We start from the raw sequence: 22925 nt of genomic DNA on the forward strand, positions 1-22925 counted from the left end.
CGGGGATGTAAATAATGTGACCTTGACACAAATGTTCGGATAATTATAAAGGTCTTTGCATGTTCCAAGCAAAAAAAAAACTTCGCGGTTTCGAACCTGTGGCCTTCCGAGAGTGAGGGGGATGCGATAACCGCTACACTAAAGATATGATATTATTTTTAATCGAAAGAACAGGGTCAAGTAATTAAGCAATACGTGAACAAACAAACCCCTCCATAGAAAATGCATTAGACTATACTTTGCAGGCTCGTAACTCTGTTTCTACTGGAGATACGGGGATGTCCTTTGAGTATGTTATAGTCCAATTTGTCCCCCATCTAACCATACTAAAAACATTGAGCTACGACAAACAGTAGTCGAGTAATTAAGCTAATCGTAAACAAACAAACCCCTCCATAGGAAATGCATTAGACTATACTTTGCAGGCCCATAACTCTGTGTCTACTAGAGATACGGGGATGTTCTTAGGATATGTTATAGTCCAAATACACCACTTTGACATTACCTAGGGCGCCACGGCGGGCTACTGAGAACTAGTACTTATTAAGATGGGCAGGGAAAAAAACCGCGTGGGGTTGCGCTTTTGCTAGTAGGGGTAACAAAGAGCAGTTTCCAGTCTTTCCCTTTGAGGCGCTTCGAGCGCGGGTCATTGATGTGACGTAAAAAGTCAAAGTTTTTCCACAATACCTGACGAACATTTAATTTTTGGGCTTCCGTGGCCCAATGGTTAGCGCGTTCCGCTGTTAACCGAAAGGTTGGTGGTTCGAGCCCACCCGGGAGCGGTGTTGTGAGATCTCACATGTAACGTAAAAATCCAAAGTTTTTCCACAATACCTGACGAACATTTAATCTTTGGGCTTCCGTTGCGCAATGGTTAACGCCGTCGGCTGTTAACCGAAAGGTTGGTGGTTCGAGCCCATCCGGGAGCGGTGTTGTGAGGTCTTAGATGTAATGTAAAATTCAGAGTTTTTCCACAATAACTGACGAACATTTAATTTTTGGGCTTCCGTGGCGCAATGGTTAGCGCGTTCAGCTGTTATTCAAAAGGTTTGTGGTTCGAGCCCATCCGGGAGCGGTGATGTGAGGTCTCAGATGTAACGTAAAAAGTCTGAGTTTTTCCACAATACCTGACGAACATTTAATTTTTGGGCTTCCGTGGCGCAATGGTTAGCGCGTTCAGCTGTTAACCGAAAGGTTGGTGCTTCGAGCCCACCCGGGAGCGGTGTTGTAAGATCTCAAATGTAACGTAAAAACCCAAAGTTTTTCCACAATACCTGACAAACATTTAATTTTTGGGCTTCCGTGGCGCAATGGTTAGCGCGTTCGGCTGTTAACCGAAAAATTGGTGGTTCGAGCCCATCCGGGAGCGGTGTTGTGAGGTCTCTAATGTGACGTAAAATGTCAAAACTCTTCCACAATACGTGACAACCATTTAATTTCTGAGCTTCCGTGGCTCAATGGTTAGCGCGTTCGGCTGTTAACAAATAGGTTTGTGGTTCGAGCCCACCAGGGAGCGGTGTTGGGGTATCTCAAATGTAACGTAAAAAGCCAAAGTTTTTCCACAATACCTGATGACCATATAATTTTTGGGCTTCCGTGGCGCACTGGTTAGCGCGCTCAGCTGTTATTCAAAAGGCTGGTGGTTCGAGCCCACCCGGGAGCGGTGATGTGAGGTCTCAGATGTAACGTAAAAAGTCAGAGTTTTTCCACAATACCTGACGAACATTTAATTTTGGGGCTTCTGTGGCGCAATGGTTAGCGCGTTCGGCTTTTAACCGAAAGGTTGGTGGTTCGAGCCCATCCGTGAGCGGTATTGTGAGGTCTCAGATGTGACGTAAAAAGTCAAAGTTTTTCCACAATACCTGACGAACATTTGATTTTTGGGCTTTCGTGGCCCAATGGTTAGCGCGTTCCGCTGTTATTCAAAAGGCTGGTGGTTCGAGCCCACCCGGGAGCGGTGATGTGAGATCTCACATGTAACGTAAAAATCCAAAGTTTTTCCACAATACCTGACGAACATTTAATCTTTGGGCTTCCGTTGCGCAATGGTTAACGCCGTCGGCTGTTAACCGAAAGGTTGGTGGTTCGAGCCCATCCGGGAGCGGTGTTGTGAGGTCTTAGATGTAATGTAAAATTCAGAGTTTTTCCACAATAACTGACGAACATTTAATTTTTGGGCTTCCGTGGCGCAATGGTTAGCGCGTTCAGCTGTTATTCAAAAGGTTTGTGGTTCGAGCCCATCCGGGAGCGGTGATGTGAGGTCTCAGATGTAACGTAAAAAGTCTGAGTTTTTCCACAATACCTGACGAACATTTAATTTTTGGGCTTCCGTGGCGCAATGGTTAGCGCGTTCAGCTGTTAACCGAAAGGTTGGTGCTTCGAGCCCACCCGGGAGCGGTGTTGTAAGATCTCAAATGTAACGTAAAAACCCAAAGTTTTTCCACAATACCTGACAAACATTTAATTTTTGGGCTTCCGTGGCGCAATGGTTAGCGCGTTCGGCTGTTAACCGAAAAATTGGTGGTTCGAGCCCATCCGGGAGCGGTGTTGTGAGGTCTCTAATGTGACGTAAAATGTCAAAACTCTTCCACAATACGTGACAACCATTTAATTTCTGAGCTTCCGTGGCTCAATGGTTAGCGCGTTCGGCTGTTAACAAATAGGTTTGTGGTTCGAGCCCACCAGGGAGCGGTGTTGGGGTATCTCAAATGTAACGTAAAAAGCCAAAGTTTTTCCACAGTACCTGATGACCATATAATTTTTGGGCTTCCGTGGCGCACTGGTTAGCGCGCTCAGCTGTTATTCAAAAGGCTGGTGGTTCGAGCCCACCCGGGAGCGGTGATGTGAGGTCTCAGATGTAACGTAAAAAGTCAGAGTTTTTCCACAATACCTGACGAACATTTAATTTTGGGGCTTCTGTGGCGCAATGGTTAGCGCGTTCGGCTTTTAACCGAAAGGTTGGTGGTTCGAGCCCATCCGTGAGCGGTATTGTGAGGTCTCAGATGTGACGTAAAAAGTCAAAGTTTTTCCACAATACCTGACGAACATTTGATTTTTGGGCTTTCGTGGCCCAATGGTTAGCGCGTTCCGCTGTTATTCAAAAGGCTGGTGGTTCGAGCCCACCCGGGAGCGGTGATGTGAGGTCTCAAATGTAACGTAAAAAACCAAAGTTTTTCCACAATACCTGACGACCATTTAATTTTTGGGCTTCCGTGACGCAAGGGTTAGCGCGTTCGGCTGTTAACCGAAAGGCTGGTGGTTCGAGCCCATTCGGGAGCGGTGTTGTGAGGTCTCAGATGTGACGTAAAAAGTCAAAGTTTTTCCACAATACCTGACGACCATTTCATTTCTGAGCTTTCTTGGCTCCATGGTTAGCTCGTTCGGATGTTAACCAAAAGTTTGGTGGTTCGAGCCCACCCAGGAGCGGTGTTGTGAAGTCATAAATGTAACGTAAAAAGCCAAAGTTTTTCCACAATACCTGACGACCATTTAATTTTTGGGCTTCCGTGGTGCAATGGTTAGCGCGTTCGGCTGTTAGCCGAAAAATTGGTGGTTCGAGCCCATCCGCGAGCGGTGTTGTGAGGTCTCTGATGTGACGTAAAATGTCAAAACTTTTCCACAATACGTGACAACCATTTAATTTCTGAGCTTCCGTGGCTCAATAGTTAGCGCGTTCGGCTGTTAACCAATAGGTTTGTGGTTCGAGCCCACCAGGAAGCGGTGTTGTGGTATCTCAAATGTAACGTAAAAAGCCAAAGTTTTTCCACAATACCTGACGAGCATTTAATCTTTGGGATGCCGTATCGCAATGGTTAGCGCCGTGGGCTGTAAACCGAAAGGCTGGTGGTTCGAGCCCACCCGGGAGCGGTGATGTGAGGTCTCAGATATAACGTAAAAAGTCAGAGTTTTTCCACAATACCTGACGAACATTTAATTTTTGGGCTTCCGTGGCGCAATGGTTAGCGCGTTCAGCTGTTAACCGAAAGGTTGGTGGTTCGAGCCCACCCGGGAGCTGTGTTGTAAGATCTCAAATGTAACGTAAAAACCCAAAGTTTTTCCACAGTACCTGACGACCATTTAATTTTTGGGCTTCCGTGGCGCAATGGTTAGCGCGTTCGGCTGTTAACTGAAAGGTTGGTGGTTCGAGCCCATCCGTGAGCGGTATTGTGAGGTCTCAGATGTGACGTAAAAAGTCAAAGTTTTTCCACAATACCTGACGAACATTTAATTTCTGAGCTTCCGTGGCTCAATGGTTAGCGCGTTCGGCTGTTAACCGAGAGGCTGGTGGTTCGAGCCCACCCGGAAGTTGTGTTGTGGGGTCTCACATGTAGCGTAAGCAGTCAAAACTTTTCCACAATACGTGACAACCATTTCATTTCGGAGCTTCCTTGGCTCCATGGTTAGCGCGTTCGGATGTTAACCAAAAGGTTGGTGGTTCGAGCCCACCCGGGAGCGGTGTTGTGAAGTCTCAAATGTAACGTAAAAAACCAAAGTTTTTCCACAATACCTGACGACCATTTAATTTTTGGGCTTCCGTGACGCAAGGGTTAGCGCGTTCGGCTGTTAACCGAAAGGCTGGTGGTTCGAGCCCACCCGGAAGTGGTGTTGTGGGGTCTCAGAAGTATCGTAAAAAGTCAAAACTTTTCCACATAACGTGACAACCATTTAATTTCTGAGCTTCCGTGGCTCAATGGTTAGCGCGTTCGGCTGTTAACCGAAAGGTTGGTGGTTCGAGCCCATCCGGGAGCGGTGTTGTGAGGTCTTAGATGTAACGTAAAATTCAAAGTTTTTCCACAATACCTGACGAACATTTAATTTTTGGGCTTCCGTGGCGCAATGGTTAGCGCGTTCAGCTTTTAACCGAAAGGTTGGTGGTTCGAGCCCATCCGTGAGCGGTGTTTTGAGGTCTCAGATGTGACGAAAAAAGTCACAGTTTTTCCACAATACCTAACGAACATTTAATTTTTGGGCTTCCGTGGCGCAATGGTTAGCGCGTTCGGCTGTTAACCGAAAAATTGGTGGTTCGAGCCCATCCGGGAGCGGTGTTGTGAGGTCTCTGATGTGACGTAAAATGTCAAAACTTTTCCACAATATGTTACAACCATTTAATTTCTGAGCTTCTGTGGCTCAGTGGTTAGCGCGTTCGGCTGTTAACCAATAGGTTTGTGGTTCGAGCCCACCAGGGAGCGGTGTTGTGGTATCACAAATGTAACGTAAAAATCCAAAGTTTTTCCACAATTCCTGACGAACATTTAATCTTTGGGCTTCCGTTGCGCAATGGTTAACGCCGTCGGCTGTTAACCGAAAGGTTGGTGGTTCGAGCCCATCCGGGAGCGGTGTTGTGAGGTCTTAGATGTAACGTAAAAAGTCAGAGTTTTTCCACAATACCTGACGAACATTTAATTTTTGGGCTTCCGTGGCGCAATGGTTAGCGCGTTCAGCTGTTAACCGAAAGGTTGGTGGTTCGAGCCCACCAGGGAGCGGTGTTGTGGTATCTCAAATGTAACGTAAAAAGCCAAAGTTTTTCCACAATACCTGACGAACATTTAATCTTTGGGATGCCGTATCGCAATGGTTAGCGCCGTGGGCTGTTAACCGAAAGGTTGGTGGTTCGAGCCCATCCGGGAGCGGTGTTGTGGTATCTCAAATGTAACGTAAAAAGCCAAAGTTTTTCCACAATACCTGATGACCATATAATTTTTGGGCTTCCGTGGCGCACTGGTTAGCGCGCCCAGCTGTTATCCAAAAGGCTGGTGGTTCGAGCCCACCCGGGAGCGGTGATGTGAGGTCTCAGATATAACGTAAAAAGTCAGAGTTTTTCCAAAATACCTGACGAACATTTAATTTTTGGGCTTCCGTGTCGCAATGGTTAGCGCGTTCAGCAGTTAACCGAAAGGTTGGTGGTTCGAGCCCACCCAGGAGCTGTGTTGTAAGATCTCAAATGTAACGTAAAAACCCAAAGTTTTTCCACAGTACCTGACGACCATATAATTTTTGGGCTTCCGTGGCGCAATGGTTAGCGCGTTCGGCTGTTAACCGAAAAATTGGTGGTTCGAGCCCATCCGGGAGCGGTGTTGTGAGGTCTCTGATGTGACGTAAAATGTCAAAACTTTTCCACAATACGTGACAACCATTTAATTTCTGAGCTTCCGTGGCTCAATAGTTAGCGCGTTCGGCTGTTAACCAATAGGTTTGTGGTTCGAGCCCACCAGGGAGCGATGTTGTGGTATCTCAAATGTAACGTAAAAAGCCAATGTTTTTCCACAATACCTGACGACCGTATAATTTTTGGGCTTCCGTGGCGCACTGGTTAGCGCGCTCAGCTGTTATTCAAAATTCTGGTGGTTCGAGCCCACCCGGGAGCGGTGTTGTGAGGTCTCTAGTGTAACGTAAAAAGTCAGAGTTTTTCCACAATACCTGACGAACATTTAGTTTCTGAGCTTCCGTGGCTCAATGGTTAGCGCGTTCGGCTGTTAACCGAGAGGCTGGTGGTTCGAGCCCACCCGGAAGTTGTGTTGTGGGGTCTCACATGTAGCGTAAACAGTCAAAACTTTTCCACAATACGTGACAACCATTTAATTTCTGAGCTTCCGTGGCTCAATGGTTAGCGCGTTTGGCTGTTAACCAATAGGTTGGTGGTTCGAGCCCACCTGGGAGCGTTGTTGTGGGATCTCAAATGAAATGTAAAATGCCAAAGTTTTTCCACAATACCTGACGACCATTAAATTTTTGGGCTTCCGTGTCGCAATGGTTAGCGCGTTCGGCTGTTAACCGAAAGGTTGGTGGTTCGAGCCCATTCGGGAGCGGTGTTGTGAGGTCTCAGATGTGACGTAAAAAGTCAAAGTTTTTCCACAATACCTGACGACCATTTCATTTCTGAGCTTTCTTGGCTCCATGGTTAGCTCGTTGGGATGTTAACCAAAAGTTTGGTGGTTCGAGCCCACCCAGGAGCGGTGTTGTGAAGTCATAAATGTAACGTAAAAAGCCAAAGTTTTTCCACAATACCTGACGACCATTTAATTTTTGGGCTTCCGTGGTGCAATGGTTAGCGCGTTCGGCTGTAAACCGAAAGGTTGGTGGATCGAGCCCATCCGGGAGCGGTGTTGTGGTATCTCAAATGTAACGTAAAAAGCCAAAGTTTTTCCACAATACCTGACGAACATTTAATCTTTGGGATGCCGTATCGCAATGGTTAGCGCCGTGGGCTGTTAACCGAAAGGTTGGTGGTTCGAGCCCATCCGGGAGCGGTGTTGTGAGGTCTTAGATGTAACGTAAAATTCAGAGTTTTTCCACAATAACTGAAGAACATTTAATTTTTGGGCTTCCGTGGCGCAATGGTTAGCGCGTTCAGCTGTTATTCAAAAGGTTTGTGGTTCGAGCCCATCCGGGAGCGGTGATGTGAGGTCTCAGATGTAACGTAAAAAGTCAGAGTTTTTCCACAATACCTGACGAACATTTAATTTTTGGGCTTCCGTGGCGCAATGGTTAGCGCGTTCAGCTGTTAACCGAAAGGTTGGTGCTTCGAGCCCACCCGGGAGCGGTGTTGTAAGATCTCAAATGTAACGTAAAAACCCAAAGTTTTTCCACAATACCTGACGAACATTGAATTTTTGGGCTTCCGTGGCGCAATGGTTAGCGCGTTCGGCTGTTAACCGCAAAATTGGTGGTTCGAGCCCATCCGGGAGCGGTGTTGTGAGTTCTCTGATGTGACGTAAAATGTCAAAAGTAAAAAACTCAAAATGTGCTTTTCTGGTCGAGAAACGTCGATTTTGAAAATGGTACTAATAATCGAGGTACATTATTATTTATTGATCAATCGAGATGAAATCACTTTCAATGAGTATTTTATAGGTAATTAAGCTGAATTCGGTCAAAAATTTGTCCAGAAAAAAATGCATTCAAAAGTGTACCGAAAAAATCGCATGTTTTTTTCTTCAAGATAAAAAATCCATGACAACGCTTTCTTATTGAAAATTGAATTTTAACAGTTTTTTGAATGAATATCGTTATATTTGCTTGAATTAAAGCAAAAATACAAAAATAATGGATTCAGTGATTATATCTGAAAATAGTGAAAAAATTCTCAAAATGTGCTTCTCTGGTCGAGAATCGTCGATTTTGAAAATGTTATTAAAAATCGAGGTACATTTTTATTTATTGATCAATCGAGATGAAATCACTTTTTTGAGTATTTTATAGGTAATTAAGCTGAATTCGGTCAAAAATTTGTCCAGAAAAAAATGCATTAAAAAGTGTACCGAAAAAATCGCATGTTTTTTTCTTCAAGATAAAAAATCCGTGACAAGGATTTCTAATTGAAAATTGAATTTTAACAGTTTTTTGAATGAATATCGTTATATTTGCTTGAATTAAAGCAAAAATACAAAAATAATGGATTCAGTGATTATATCTGAAAATAGTGAAAAAATTCTCAAAATGTGCTTCTCTGGTCGAGAATCGTCGATTTTGAAAATGTTATTAAAAATCGAGGTACATTTTTATTTATTGATGAATCGAGCTGAAATCACTTTTTTTGAGTATTTTATAGGTAATTAAGCTGAATTCGGTCAAAAATTTGTCCAGAAAAAAATGCATTAAAAAGTGTACCGAAAAAATCGCATGTTTTTTTTCTTCAAGATAAAAAATCCGTGACAACGATTTCTTATTGAAAATTGAGTTTGAAGTTTTTTGAATGAATATCGTTACATTTGCTTGAATTAAAGCAAAAAGTACAAAAATAATGGTTTCATTGGTTATATTAGAAAATAGTGAAAAAAAAACTCAAAATGTGCTTTTCTGGTCGAGAAACGTCGATTTTGAAAATGGTACTAATAATCGAGGTACATTTTTATTTATTGATCAATCGAGATGAAATCACTTTTAATGAGTATTATATAAGTATTAAAGCTGAATTCGGTCAAAAATTTGTCCAGAAAAAAATGCATTCAAAAGTGTACCGAAAAAATCGCATGTTTTTTTCTTCAAGATAAAAAATCCATGACAACGCTTTCTTATTGAAAATTGAATTTTAACAGTTTTTTGAATGAATATCGTTATATTTGCTTGAATTAAAGCAAAAATACAAAAATAATGGATTCAGTGATTATATCTGAAAATAGTGAAAAAATTCTCAAAATGTGCTTCTCTGGTCGAGAATCGTCGATTTTGAAAATGTTATTAAAAATCGAGGTACATTTTTATTTATTGATGAATCGAGATGAAATCACTTTTTTTGAGTATTTTATAGGTAATTAAGCTGAATTCGGTCAAAAATTTGTCCAGAAAAAAATGCATTAAAAAGTGTACCGAAAAAATCGCATGTTTTTTTTCTTCAAGATAAAAAATCCGTGACAACGATTTCTTATTGAAAATTGAATTTTAACAGTTTTTTGAATGAATATCGTTACATTTGCTTGAATTAAAGCAAAAAGTACAAAAATAATGGTTTCATTGGTTATATTTGAAAATAGTGAAAAAAACTCAAAATGTACTTTTCTGGTCGAGAAACGTCGATTTTGAAAATGTTATTAAAAATCGAGGTACATTTTTATTTATTGATCAATCGAGATGAAATCACTTTTTTTGAGTATTTTATAGATAATTAAGCTGAATTCGGTCAAAAATTTGTCCAGAAAAAAATGCATTAAAAAGTGTACCGAAAAAATCGCATGTTTTTTTTCTTCAAGATAAAAAATCCGTGACAAGGATTTCTTATTGAAAATTGAATTTTAACATTTTTTTGAATGAATATCGTTATATTTGCTTGGATTAAAGCAAAAAGTACAAAAATAATGGTTTCATTGGTTATATTTGAAAATAGTGAAAAAAACTCAAAATGTGCTTTTCTGGTCGAGAAACGTCGATTTTGAAAATGGTACTAATAATCGAGGTACATTATTATTTATTGATCAATCGAGATGAAATCACTTTCAATGAGTATTTTATAGGTAATTAAGCTGAATTCGGTCAAAAATTTGTCCAGAAAAAAATGCATTAAAAAGTTTACCGAAATAATCGCGTGTGTTTTTTTTCTTCAAGATACAAAATCCGTGACAAGGATTTCTAATTGAAAATTGAATTTTAACAGTTTTTTGAATGAATATCGTTATATTTGCTTGGATTAAAGCAAAAATACAAAAATAGTGGATTCAGTGATTATATCTGAAAATAGTGAAAAAATTCTCAAAATGTGCTTTTCTGGTCGAGAAACGTCGATTTTGAAAATGTTATTAAAAATCGAGGTACATTTTTATTTATTGATCAATCGAGATGAAATCACTTTTTTTGAGTATTTTATAGGTAATTAAGCTGAATTCGGTCAAAAATTTGTCCAGAAAAAAATGCATTAAAAAGTGTACCGAAAAAATCGCATGTTTTTTTTTCTTCAAGATGAAAAATCCGTGTCAAGGATTTCTTATTGAAAATTGAATTTTAACATTTTTTTGAACGAATATCGTTACATTTGCTTGGATATAAGCAAAAAGTACAAAAATAATGGTTTCAGTGGTTATATTTGAAAATAGTGAAAAAAACTCAAAATGTACTTTTCTGGTCGAGAAACGTCGATTTTGAAAATGGTACTAATAATCGAGGTACATTTTTATTTATTGATCAATCGAGATGAAATCACTTTCAATGAGTATTTTATAGGTAATTAAGCTGAATTCGGTCAAAAATTTGTCCAGAAAAAAATGCATTAAAAAGTGTACCGAAAAAATCGCATGTTTTTTTTTCTTCAAGATAAAAAATCCGTGACAAGGATTTCTTATTGAAAATTGAATTTTAACATTTTTTTGAATGAATATCGTTACATTTGCTTGGATATAAGCAAAAAGTACAAAAATAATGGTTTCAGTGGTTATATTTGAAAATAGTGAAAAAAAACTCAAAATGTGCTTTTCTGGTCGAGAAACGTCGATTTTGAAAATGGTACTAATAATCGAGGTACATTATTATTTATTGATCAATCGAGATGAAATCACTTTCAATGAGTATTTTATAGGTAATTAAGCTGAATTCGGTCAAAAATTTGTCCAGAAAAAAATGCATTCAAAAGTGTACCGAAAAAATCGCATGTTTTTTTCTTCAAGATAAAAAATCCATGACAACGCTTTCTTATTGAAAATTGAATTTTAACAGTTTTTTGAATGAATATCGTTATATTTGCTTGAATTAAAGCAAAAATACAAAAATAATGGATTCAGTGATTATATCTGAAAATAGTGAAAAAATTCTCAAAATGTGCTTCTCTGGTCGAGAATCGTCGATTTTGAAAATGTTATTAAAAATCGAGGTACATTTTTATTTATTGATCAATCGAGATGAAATCACTTTTTTGAGTATTTTATAGGTAATTAAGCTGAATTCGGTCAAAAATTTGTCCAGAAAAAAATGCATTAAAAAGTGTACCGAAAAAATCGCATGTTTTTTTCTTCAAGATAAAAAATCCGTGACAAGGATTTCTAATTGAAAATTGAATTTTAACAGTTTTTTGAATGAATATCGTTACATTTGCTTGAATTAAAGCAAAAATACAAAAATAATGGATTCAGTGATTATATCTGAAAATAGTGAAAAAATTCTCAAAATGTGCTTCTCTGGTCGAGAATCGTCGATTTTGAAAATGTTATTAAAAATCGAGGTACATTTTTATTTATTGATGAATCGAGATGAAATCACTTTTTTTGAGTATTTTATAGGTAATTAAGCTGAATTCGGTCAAAAATTTGTCCAGAAAAAAATGCATTAAAAAGTGTACCGAAAAAATCGCATGTTTTTTTCTTCAAGATAAAAAATCCATGACAACGCTTTCTTATTGAAAATTAAATTTTAACAGTTTTTTGAATGAATATCGTTATATTTGCTTGAATTAAAGCAAAAATACAAAAATAATGGATTCAGTGATTATATCTGAAAATAGTGAAAAAATTCTCAAAATGTGCTTCTCTGGTCGAGAATCGTCGATTTTGAAAATGTTATTAAAAATCGAGGTACATTTTTATTTATTGATCAATCGAGATGAAATCACTTTTTTTGAGTATTTTATAGGTAATTAAGCTGAATTCGGTCAAAAATTTGTCCAGAAAAAAATGCATTAAAAAGTGTACCGAAAAAATCGCATGTTTTTTTCTTCAAGATAAAAAATCCGTGACAAGGATTTCTAATTGAAAATTGAATTTTAACAGTTTTTTGAATGAATATCGTTATATTTGCTTGGATTAAAGCAAAAATACAAAAATAATGGATTCAGTGATTATATCTGAAAATAGTGAAAAAATTCTCAAAATGTGCTTTTCTGGTCGAGAAACGTCGATTTTGAAAATGTTATTAAAAATCGAGGTACATTTTTATTTATTGATCAATCGAGATGAAATCACTTTTTTTGAGTATTTTATAGGTAATTAAGCTGAATTCGGTCAAAAATTTGTCCAGAAAAAAATGCATTAAAAAGTGTACCGAAAAAATCGCATGTTTTTTTTTCTTCAAGATGAAAAATCCGTGTCAAGGATTTCTTATTGAAAATTGAATTTTAACATTTTTTTGAATGAATATCGTTACATTTGCTTGGATATAAGCAAAAAGTACAAAAATAATGGTTTCAGTGGTTATATTTGAAAATAGTGAAAAAAACTCAAAATGTACTTTTCTGGTCGAGAAACGTCGATTTTGAAAATGGTACTAATAATCGAGGTACATTTTTATTTATTGATCAATCGAGATGAAATCACTTTCAATGAGTATTTTATAGGTAATTAAGCTGAATTCGGTCAAAAATTTGTCCAGAAAAAAATGCATTAAAAAGTGTACCGAAAAAATCGCATGTTTTTTTTCTTCAAGATAAAAAATCCGTGACAAGGATTTCTTATTGAAAATTGAATTTTAACATTTTTTTGAATGAATATCGTTACATTTGCTTGGATATAAGCAAAAAGTACAAAAATAATGGTTTCAGTGGTTATATTTGAAAATAGTGAAAAAAAACTCAAAATGTGCTTTTCTGGTCGAGAAACGTCGATTTTGAAAATGGTACTAATAATCGAGGTACATTATTATTTATTGATCAATCGAGATGAAATCACTTTCAATGAGTATTTTATAGGTAATTAAGCTGAATTCGGTCAAAAATTTGTCCAGAAAAAAATGCATTCAAAAGTGTACCGAAAAAATCGCATGTTTTTTTCTTCAAGATAAAAAATCCATGACAACGCTTTCTTATTGAAAATTGAATTTTAACAGTTTTTTGAATGAATATCGTTATATTTGCTTGAATTAAAGCAAAAATACAAAAATAATGGATTCAGTGATTATATCTGAAAATAGTGAAAAAATTCTCAAAATGTGCTTCTCTGGTCGAGAATCGTCGATTTTGAAAATGTTATTAAAAATCGAGGTACATTTTTATTTATTGATCAATCGAGATGAAATCACTTTTTTGAGTATTTTATAGGTAATTAAGCTGAATTCGGTCAAAAATTTGTCCAGAAAAAAATGCATTAAAAAGTGTACCGAAAAAATCGCATGTTTTTTTCTTCAAGATAAAAAATCCGTGACAAGGATTTCTAATTGAAAATTGAATTTTAACAGTTTTTTGAATGAATATCGTTATATTTGCTTGAATTAAAGCAAAAATACAAAAATAATGGATTCAGTGATTATATCTGAAAATAGTGAAAAAATTCTCAAAATGTGCTTCTCTGGTCGAGAATCGTCGATTTTGAAAATGTTATTAAAAATCGAGGTACATTTTTATTTATTGATGAATCGAGATGAAATCACTTTTTTTGAGTATTTTATAGGTAATTAAGCTGAATTCGGTCAAAAATTTGTCCAGAAAAAAATGCATTAAAAAGTGTACCGAAAAAATCGCATGTTTTTTTCTTCAAGATAAAAAATCCATGACAACGCTTTCTTATTGAAAATTAAATTTTAACAGTTTTTTGAATGAATATCGTTATATTTGCTTGAATTAAAGCAAAAATACAAAAATAATGGATTCAGTGATTATATCTGAAAATAGTGAAAAAATTCTCAAAATGTGCTTCTCTGGTCGAGAATCGTCGATTTTGAAAATGTTATTAAAAATCGAGGTACATTTTTATTTATTGATCAATCGAGATGAAATCACTTTTTTTGAGTATTTTATAGGTAATTAAGCTGAATTCGGTCAAAAATTTGTCCAGAAAAAAATGCATTAAAAAGTGTACCGAAAAAATCGCATGTTTTTTTCTTCAAGATAAAAAATCCGTGACAAGGATTTCTAATTGAAAATTGAATTTTAACAGTTTTTTGAATGAATATCGTTATATTTGCTTGGATTAAAGCAAAAATACAAAAATAATGGATTCAGTGATTATATCTGAAAATAGTGAAAAAATTCTCAAAATGTGCTTTTCTGGTCGAGAAACGTCGATTTTGAAAATGTTATTAAAAATCGAGGTACATTTTTATTTATTGATCAATCGAGATGAAATCACTTTTTTTGAGTATTTTATAGGTAATTAAGCTGAATTCGGTCAAAAATTTGTCCAGAAAAAAATGCATTAAAAAGTGTACCGAAAAAATCGCATGTTTTTTTTTCTTTAAGATAAAAAATCCGTGACAAGGATTTCTAATTGAAAATTGAATTTTAACAGTTTTTTGAATTAATATCGTTATATTTGCTTGGATTAAAGCAAAAAGTACAAAAATAATGGTTTCATTGGTTATATTTGAAAATAGTGGAAAAAAACTCAAAATGTGCTATTCTGGTCGAGAAACGTCGATTTTGAAAATGGTACTAATAATCGAGGTACATTTTTATTTTTTGATCAATCGAGATGAAATCACTTTTAATGAGTATTTTATAAGTATTTAAGCTAAATTCGGTCAAAAATTTGTCCAGAAAAAAATGCATTAAAAAGTGTACCGAAAAAATCGCATGTTTTTTTTCTTCAAGATAAAAAATCCGTGACAAGGATTTCTAATTGAAAATTGAATTTTAACAGTTTTTTGAATGAATATCGTTATATTTGCTTGGATTAAAGCAAAAATACAAAAATAATGGATTCAGTGATTATATCTGAAAATAGTGAAAAAATTCTCAAAATGTGCTTTTCTGGTCGAGAAACGTCGATTTTGAAAATGTTATTAAAAATCGAGGTACATTTTTATTTATTGATCAATCGAGATGAAATCACTTTTTTTGAGTATTTTATAGGTAATTAAGCTGAATTCGGTCAAAAATTTGTCCAGAAAAAAATGCATTAAAAAGTGTACCGAAAAAATCGCATGTTTTTTTCTTCAAGATAAAAATCCATGACAACGCTTTCTTATTGAAAATTGAATTTTAACAGTTTTTTGAATGAATATCGTTATATTTGCTTGGATTAAAGCAAAAATACAAAAATAATGGATTCAGTGATTATATCTGAAAATAGTGAAAAAATTCTCAAAATGTGCTTTTCTGGTCGAGAAACGTCGATTTTGAAAATGTTATTAAAAATCGAGGTACATTTTTATTTATTGATCAATCGAGATGAAATCACTTTTTTTGAGTATTTTATAGGTAATTAAGCTGAATTCGGTCAAAAATTTGTCCAGAAAAAAATGCATTAAAAAGTGTACCGAAAAAATCGCATGTTTTTTTTTCTTTAAGATAAAAAATCCGTGACAAGGATTTCTAATTGAAAATTTAATTTTAACAGTTTTTTGAATTAATATCGTTATATTTGCTTGGATTAAAGCAAAAAGTACAAAAATAATGGTTTCATTGGTTATATTTGAAAATAGTGGAAAAAAACTCAAAATGTGCTATTCTGGTCGAGAAACGTCGATTTTGAAAATGGTACTAATAATCGAGGTACATTTTTATTTTTTGATCAATCGAGATGAAATCACTTTTAATGAGTATTTTATAAGTATTTAAGCTAAATTCGGTCAAAAATTTGTCCAGAAAAAAATGCATTAAAAAGTGTACCGAAAAAATCGCATGTTTTTTTTCTTCAAGATAAAAAATCCGTGACAAGGATTTCTAATTGAAAATTGAATTTTAACAGTTTTTTGAATGAATATCGTTATATTTGCTTGGATTAAAGCAAAAATACAAAAATAATGGATTCAGTGATTATATCTGAAAATAGTGAAAAAATTCTCAAAATGTGCTTTTCTGGTCGAGAAACGTCGATTTTGAAAATGTTATTAAAAATCGAGGTACATTTTTATTTATTGATCAATCGAGATGAAATCACTTTTTTTGAGTATTTTATAGGTAATTGGGCTGAATTCGGTCAAAAATTTGTCCAGAAAAAAATGCATTAAAAAGTGTACCGAAAAAATCGCATGTTTTTTTCTTCAAGATAAAAAATCCATGACAACGCTTTCTTATTGAAAATTGAATTTTAACAGTTTTTTGAATGAATATCGTTATATTTGCTTGAATTAAAGCAAAAATACAAAAATAATGGATTCAGTGATTATATCTGAAAATAGTGAAAAAATTCTTTAAATGTGCTTCTCTGGTCGAGAATCGTCGATTTTGAAAAAGTTATTAAAAATCGAGGTACATTTTTATTTATTAATCAATCGAGATGAAATCACTTTTTTTGAGTATTTTATACGTAATTAAGCTGAATTCGGTCAAAAATTTGTCCAGAAAAAAATGCATTAAAAAGTGTACCGAAAAAATCGCATGTTTTTTTTTCTTCAAGATAAAAAATCCGTGACAAGGATTTCTTATTGAAAATTGAATTTTAACATTTTTTTGAATGAATATCGTTACATTTGCTTGGATTAAAGCAAAAATACAAAAATAATGGATTCAGTGATTATATCTGAAAATAGTGAAAAAATTCTCAAAATGTGCTTTTCTGGTCGAGAAACGTCGATTTTGAAAATGTTATTAAAAATCGAGGTACATTTTTATTTATTGATCAATCGAGATGAAATCACTTTTTTTGAGTATTTTATAGGTAATTAAGCTGAATTCGGTCAAAAATTTGTCCAGAAAAAAATGCATTAAAAAGTGTACCGAAAAAATCGAGTGTTTTTTTTCTTTAAGATAAAAAATCCGTGACAAGGATTTCTAATTGAAAATGGAATTTTAACAGTTTTTTGAATGAATATCGTTATATTTGCTTGGATTAAAGCAAAAATACAAAAATAATGGATTCAGTGATTATATCTGAAAATAGTGAAAAAATTCTCAAAATGTGCTTTTCTGGTCGAGAAACGTCGATTTTGAAAATGTTATTAAAAATCGAGGTACATTTTTATTTATTGATCAATCGAGATGAAATCACTTTCTTTGAGTATTTTATAGGTAATTGGGCTGAATTCGGTCAAAAATTTGTCCAGAAAAAAATGCATTAAAAAGTGTACCGAAAAAATCGCATGTTTTTTTCTTCAAGATAAAAAATCCATGACAACGCTTTCTTATTGAAAATTGAATTTTAACAGTTTTTTGAATGAATATCGTTATATTTGCTTGAATTAAAGCAAAAATACAAAAATAATGGATTCAGTGATTATATCTGAAAATAGTGAAAAAATTCTTTAAATGTGCTTCTCTGGTCGAGAATCGTCGATTTTGAAAAAGTTATTAAAAATCGAGGTACATTTTTATTTATTAATCAATCGAGATGAAATCACTTTTTTGAGTATTTTATAGGTAATTAAGCTGAATTCGGTCAAAAATTTGTCCAGAAAAAAATGCATTAAAAAGTGTACCGAAAAAATCGCATGTTTTTTTTCTTCATGATAAAAAATCCGTGACAAGGATTTCTTATTGAAAATTGAATTTTAACATTTTTTTGAATGAATATCGTTACATTTGCTTGGATTAAAGCAAAAATACAAAAATAATGGATTCAGCGATTATATCTGAAAATAGTGAAAAAATTCTCAAAATGTGCTTTTCTGGTCGAGAAACGTCGATTTTGAAAATGTTATTAAAAATCGAGGTACATTTTTATTTATTGATCAATCGAGATGAAATCACTTTTTTTGAGTATTTTATAGGTAATTAAGCTGAATTCGGTCAAAAATTTGTCCAGAAAAAAATGCATTAAAAAGTGTACCGAAAAAATCGCATGTTTTTTTCTTCAAGATAAAAAATCCGTGACAAGGATTTCTAATTGAAAATTGAATTTTAACAGTTTTTTGAATGAATATCGTTATGTTTGCTTGGATTAAAGCAAAAATACAAAAATAATGGATTCAGTGATTATATCTGAAAATAGTGAAAAAATTCTCAAAATGTGCTTTTCTGGTCGAGAAACGTCGATTTTGAAAATGTTACGTTACATATGAGACCCCACAACACCGCTCCCGGGTGGGCTCCAAGCATCAACCTTTCGGTTAACAGCCGAACGCGCATACCATTGAGCAACGGAAATTCAGAAATTAAATGGTCGTCAGGTATTGTGGAAAAGGTTTGACTTTTTACGTTACATCTGATACCTCACAACACCGCTCCCAGGTGGGCTCGAACCACCAACCTTTCGGTTAACAGCTGAACGCGCCAACCTTTGCGCCACGGAAGCCCAAAAATTAAATGTTCTTCAGCTATTGTGGAAAAACTTGGACTTTTTACCTTACATCTGAGACCTGAAATGGTCGTCAGGTATTGTAGAAAAACTTTGGCTTTTTACGTTACATCTGATACCTCACAACACCGCTTCCGGGTGTGCTCGAACCACCAACCTTTCGGTTAACAGCCGAACGCGCTAACCATTGCGCAACGGAAGCCCAAAAATTAAATGTTCGTCAGGTGTTGTGGAAACATTTTGACTTTTTACGTTACATCTGAGACCTCCCTCCAGAGTACTGACTGCGCTCGACGCTGCTTAACTTCGGTGGTCGGACGAGAACCGGTGTATTCAGCGTGATATGGCCGTTGCCGAGAGTGTTAGTTAATAATTTGAATTTAATTAACCTTTATCTTTATAAAACAATAACAAAAAGAAGATTTGTATCTTTTTTCATATCTGGTGGAATTTAAAAGAGGAAACAAAATTGAAAAAGCCAACGGCACGCAGAGTTTCCAAGTACTGACTGCGCTCGACGCTGCTTAACTTCGGTGATCGGACGAGAACCGGTGTTTTCATCGTGATATGGCCGTTGCCGAGAGTGCAAGTTAATAATTCGAATTTAAATTAGGTGCGACAAATTAACCTTCATCTTTTTAAAACAATAACAAATAGAAAATATGTTTGCTTTTTTCATATCTATTTGAATTTAAAAGAGGAAAAAAAGTGAAAAAGCCAACCGCACGCAGTGTTCCTAAGTGGTCTCCCTCCCAAGTACTGACTGCGCTAGACGCTTCTTAACTTCGGTGATCGGACGAGAACCGGTGTATACAGCGTGACATGGCCGTTGCCGAGAGTGTTAGTTAATAATTTGAATTTAATTAACCTTCATCTTTATAAAACAATAACAAAAAGAATGTATGTTTGCTTTTTTCATATCTGGTGGATTTTAAAAGAGGAAACAAAAAGGAAAAAGCCAACGGCACGCAGTGATCCCAAGTACTGGCTGCGCTCGACGCTGCTTAACTTCCGTGATCGGACCAGAACCGGTGTTTTCAGCGTGATATGGCCGTTGCCGAGAGTGCTAATTAATAATTCGAATTTAAATTAAGTGAGACAAATTAACCTTTATCTTTTTAAAACAATAACAAAAAGAAAATATGTTTGCTCTTTTCATATCCATTGGAATTTAAAAGACAAAAAAACGTAAAAAAGCTAACGGCACGCAGTGTTCCTAAGTGGTCTCCCTCCAGAGTACTGACTGCGCTCGACGCTGCTTAACTTCGGTGGTCGGACGAAAACCGGTGTATTCAGCGTGATATGGCCGTTTCCGAGAGTACTAGTTAATAATTCGAATTTAAATTAAGTGAGACAAATTAACCTTTATCTTTTTAAAACAATAACAAAAAGAAAATATGTTTGCTCTTTTCATATCCATTGGAATTTAAAAGACAAAAAAAAAGTAAGAAAACTAACGGCACGCAGTGTTCCTAAGTGGTCTCCCTCCAGAGTACTGACTGCGCTCGACGCTGCTTAACTTCGGTGGTCGGACGAGAACCGGTGTATTCAGCGTGATATGGCCGTTGCCGAGAGTGTTAGTTAATAATTTGAATTTAATTTAATTAACCTTTATCTTTATAAAACAATAACAAAAAGAAGATTTGTATCTTTTTTCATATCTGGTGGAATTTAAAAGAGGAAACAAAATTGAAAAAGCCAACGGCACGCAGAGTTTCCAAGTACTGACTGCGCTCGACGCTGCTTAACTTCGGTGATCGGACGAGAACCGGTGTTTTCATCGTGATATGGCCGTTGCCGAGAGTGCAAGTTAATAATTCGAATTTAAATTAAGTGCGACAAATTAACCTTCATCTTTTTAAAACAATAACAAATAGAAAATATGTTTGATTTTTTCATATCTATTTGAATTTAAAAGAGGAAAAAAAGTGAAAAAGCCAACCGCACGCAGTGTTCCTAAGTGGTCTCCCTCCCAAGTACTGACTGCGCTAGACGCTTCTTAACTTCGGTGATCGGATGAGAACCGGTGTATACAGCGTGACATGGCCGTTGCCGAGAGTGTTAGTTAATAATTTGAATTTAATTAACCTTCATCTTTATAAAACAATAACAAAAAGAATGTATGTTTGCTTTTTTCATATCTGGTGGATTTTAAAAGAGGAAACAAAAAGGAAAAAGCCAACGGCACGCAGTGATCCCAAGTACTGGCTGCGCTCGACGCTGCTTAACTTCCGTGATCGGACCAGAACCGGTGTTTTCAGCGTGATATGGCCGTTGCCGAGAGTGCTAATTAATAATTCGAATTTAAATTAAGTGAGACAAATTAACCTTTATCTTTTTAAAACAATAACAAAAAGAAAATATGTTTGCTCTTTTCATATCCATTGGAATTTAAAAGACAAAAAAACGTAAAAAAGCTAACGGCACGCAGTGTTCCTAAGTGGTCTCCCTCCAGAGTACTGACTGCGCTCGACGCTGCTTAACTTCGGTGGTCGGACGAAAACCGGTGTATTCAGCGTGATATGGCCGTTTCCGAGAGTACTAGTTAATAATTCGAATTTAAATTAAGTGAGACAAATTAACCTTTATCTTTTTAAAACAATAACAAAAATAAAATATGTTTGCTCTTTTCATATCCATTGGAATTTAAAAGACAAAAAAAAAGTAAGAAAGCTAACGGCACGCAGTGTTCCTAAGTGGTCTCCCTCCAGAGTACTGACTGCGCTCGACGCTGCTTAACTTCGGTGGTCGGACGAGAACCGGTGTATTCAGCGTGATATGGCCGTTGCCGAGAGTGTTAGTTAATAATTTGAATTTAATTTAATTAACCTTTATCTTTATAAAACAATAACAGAAAGTAGATTTGTTTGCTTTTTTCATATCTGGTGGAATTTAAAAGAGGAAACAAAATTGAAAAAGCCAACGGCACGCAGAGTTTCCAAGTACTGACTGCGCTCGACGCTGCTTAACTTCGGTGATCGGACGAGAACCGGTGTTTTCAACGTGATATGGCCGTTGCCGAGAGTGCAAGTTAATAATTCGAATTTAAATTAAGTGCGACAAATTAACCTTCATCTTTTTAAAACAATAACAAATAGAAAATATGTTTGGTTTTTTCATATCTATTTGAATTTAAAAGAGGAAAAAAAGTGAAAAAGCCAACCGCACGCAGTGTTCCTAAGTGGTCTCCCTCCCAAGTACTGACTGCGCTAGACGCTGCTTAACTTCGGTGATCGGACGAGAACCGGTGTATTCAGCGTGACATGGCCGTTGCCGAGAGTGTCAGTTAATAATTTGAATTTAATTAACCTTCATCTTTATAAAACAATAACAAAAAGAATGTATGTTTGCTTTTTTCATATCTGGTGGATTTTAAAAGAGGAAACAAAAAGGAAAAAGCCAACGGCACGCAGTGATCCCAAGTACTGGCTGCGCTCGACGCTGCTTAACTTCCGTGATCGGACCAGAACCGGTGTTTTCAGCGTGATATGGCCGTTGCCGAGAGTGCTAATTAATAATTCGAATTTAAATTAAGTGAGACAAATTAACCTTTATCTTTTTAAAACAATAACAAAAAGAAAATATGTTTGCTCTTTTCATATCCATTGGAATTTAAAAGACAAAAAAAAAGTAAAAAAGCTAACGGCACGCAGTGTTCCTAAGTGGTCTCCCTCCAGAGTACTGACTGCCCTCGACGCTGCTTAACTTCGGTGGTCGGACGAGAACCGGTGTATTCAGCGTGATATGGCCGTTGCCGAGAGTGTTAGTTAATAATTTGAATTTAATTAACCTTTATCTTTATAAAACAATAACAAAAAGAAGATTTGTTTGCTTTTTTCATATCTGGTGGAATTTAAAAGAGGAAACAAAATTGAAAAAGCCAACGGCACGCAGAGTTTCCAAGTACTGACTGCGCTCGACGCTGCTTAACTTCGGTGATCGGACGAGAACCGGTGTTTTCAACGTGATATGGCCGTTGCCGAGAGTGCAAGTTAATAATTCGAATTTAAATTAAGTGCGACAAATTAACCTTCATCTTTTTAAAACAATAACAAATAGAAAATATGTTTGCTTTTTTCATATCTATTTGAATTTAAAAGAGGAAAAAAAGTGAAAAAGCCAACCGCACGCAGTGTTCCTAAGTGGTCTCCCTCCCAAGTACTGACTGCGCTAGACGCTGCTTAACTTCGGTGATCGGACGAGAACCGGTGTATTCAGCGTGACATGGCCGTTGCCGAGAGTGTCAGTTAATAATTTGAATTTAATTAACCTTCATCTTTATAAAACAATAACAAAAAGAATTTATGTTTGCTTTTTTCATATCTGGTGGATTTTAAAAGAGAAAACAAAAAGGAAAAAGCCAACGACACGCAGTGATCCCAAGTACTGGCTGCGCTCGACGCT

General features: G+C 35.8%; 1 non-coding gene and 13 pseudogenes across 1 annotated transcript; 1 reads left to right on the forward strand and 13 right to left on the reverse strand.

Annotated features, from left to right (window-relative positions):
* The first annotated feature begins 7027 nt into the window (after positions 1–7027).
* On the forward strand, positions 7028–7100 carry TRNAY-GUA (transfer RNA tyrosine (anticodon GUA)). Its single transcript has one exon. It is a non-coding gene; the product is annotated as a tRNA-Tyr (tRNA).
* An 11897-nt stretch (positions 7101–18997) lies between these two features.
* On the reverse strand, positions 18998–19100 carry LOC149698420 (5S ribosomal RNA; annotated as a pseudogene).
* Positions 19101–19236: 136 nt separating this feature from the next.
* Positions 19237–19355, reverse strand: LOC149698421 (5S ribosomal RNA; annotated as a pseudogene).
* Positions 19356–19716: 361 nt separating this feature from the next.
* Positions 19717–19835, reverse strand: LOC149698422 (5S ribosomal RNA; annotated as a pseudogene).
* A 137-nt stretch (positions 19836–19972) lies between these two features.
* Positions 19973–20091, reverse strand: LOC149698423 (5S ribosomal RNA; annotated as a pseudogene).
* Positions 20092–20217: 126 nt separating this feature from the next.
* On the reverse strand, positions 20218–20320 carry LOC149698424 (5S ribosomal RNA; annotated as a pseudogene).
* A 136-nt stretch (positions 20321–20456) lies between these two features.
* LOC149698425 (5S ribosomal RNA) lies at positions 20457–20575 on the reverse strand (annotated as a pseudogene).
* Positions 20576–20936: 361 nt separating this feature from the next.
* On the reverse strand, positions 20937–21055 carry LOC149698426 (5S ribosomal RNA; annotated as a pseudogene).
* Positions 21056–21192: 137 nt separating this feature from the next.
* LOC149698427 (5S ribosomal RNA) lies at positions 21193–21311 on the reverse strand (annotated as a pseudogene).
* A 127-nt stretch (positions 21312–21438) lies between these two features.
* LOC149698428 (5S ribosomal RNA) lies at positions 21439–21541 on the reverse strand (annotated as a pseudogene).
* A 136-nt stretch (positions 21542–21677) lies between these two features.
* Positions 21678–21796, reverse strand: LOC149698429 (5S ribosomal RNA; annotated as a pseudogene).
* A 362-nt stretch (positions 21797–22158) lies between these two features.
* On the reverse strand, positions 22159–22277 carry LOC149698430 (5S ribosomal RNA; annotated as a pseudogene).
* A 122-nt stretch (positions 22278–22399) lies between these two features.
* On the reverse strand, positions 22400–22502 carry LOC149698431 (5S ribosomal RNA; annotated as a pseudogene).
* Positions 22503–22638: 136 nt separating this feature from the next.
* Positions 22639–22757, reverse strand: LOC149698432 (5S ribosomal RNA; annotated as a pseudogene).
* Between the last annotated feature and the right edge of the window lie 168 nt (positions 22758–22925).

This window comes from Phalangium opilio, unplaced genomic scaffold, assembly GCF_054372755.1.
Source record: "Phalangium opilio isolate 3A_F unplaced genomic scaffold, DU_Popi_V2 ptg000019l_1, whole genome shotgun sequence".
NCBI lineage: Eukaryota > Metazoa > Arthropoda > Arachnida > Opiliones > Phalangiidae > Phalangium > Phalangium opilio.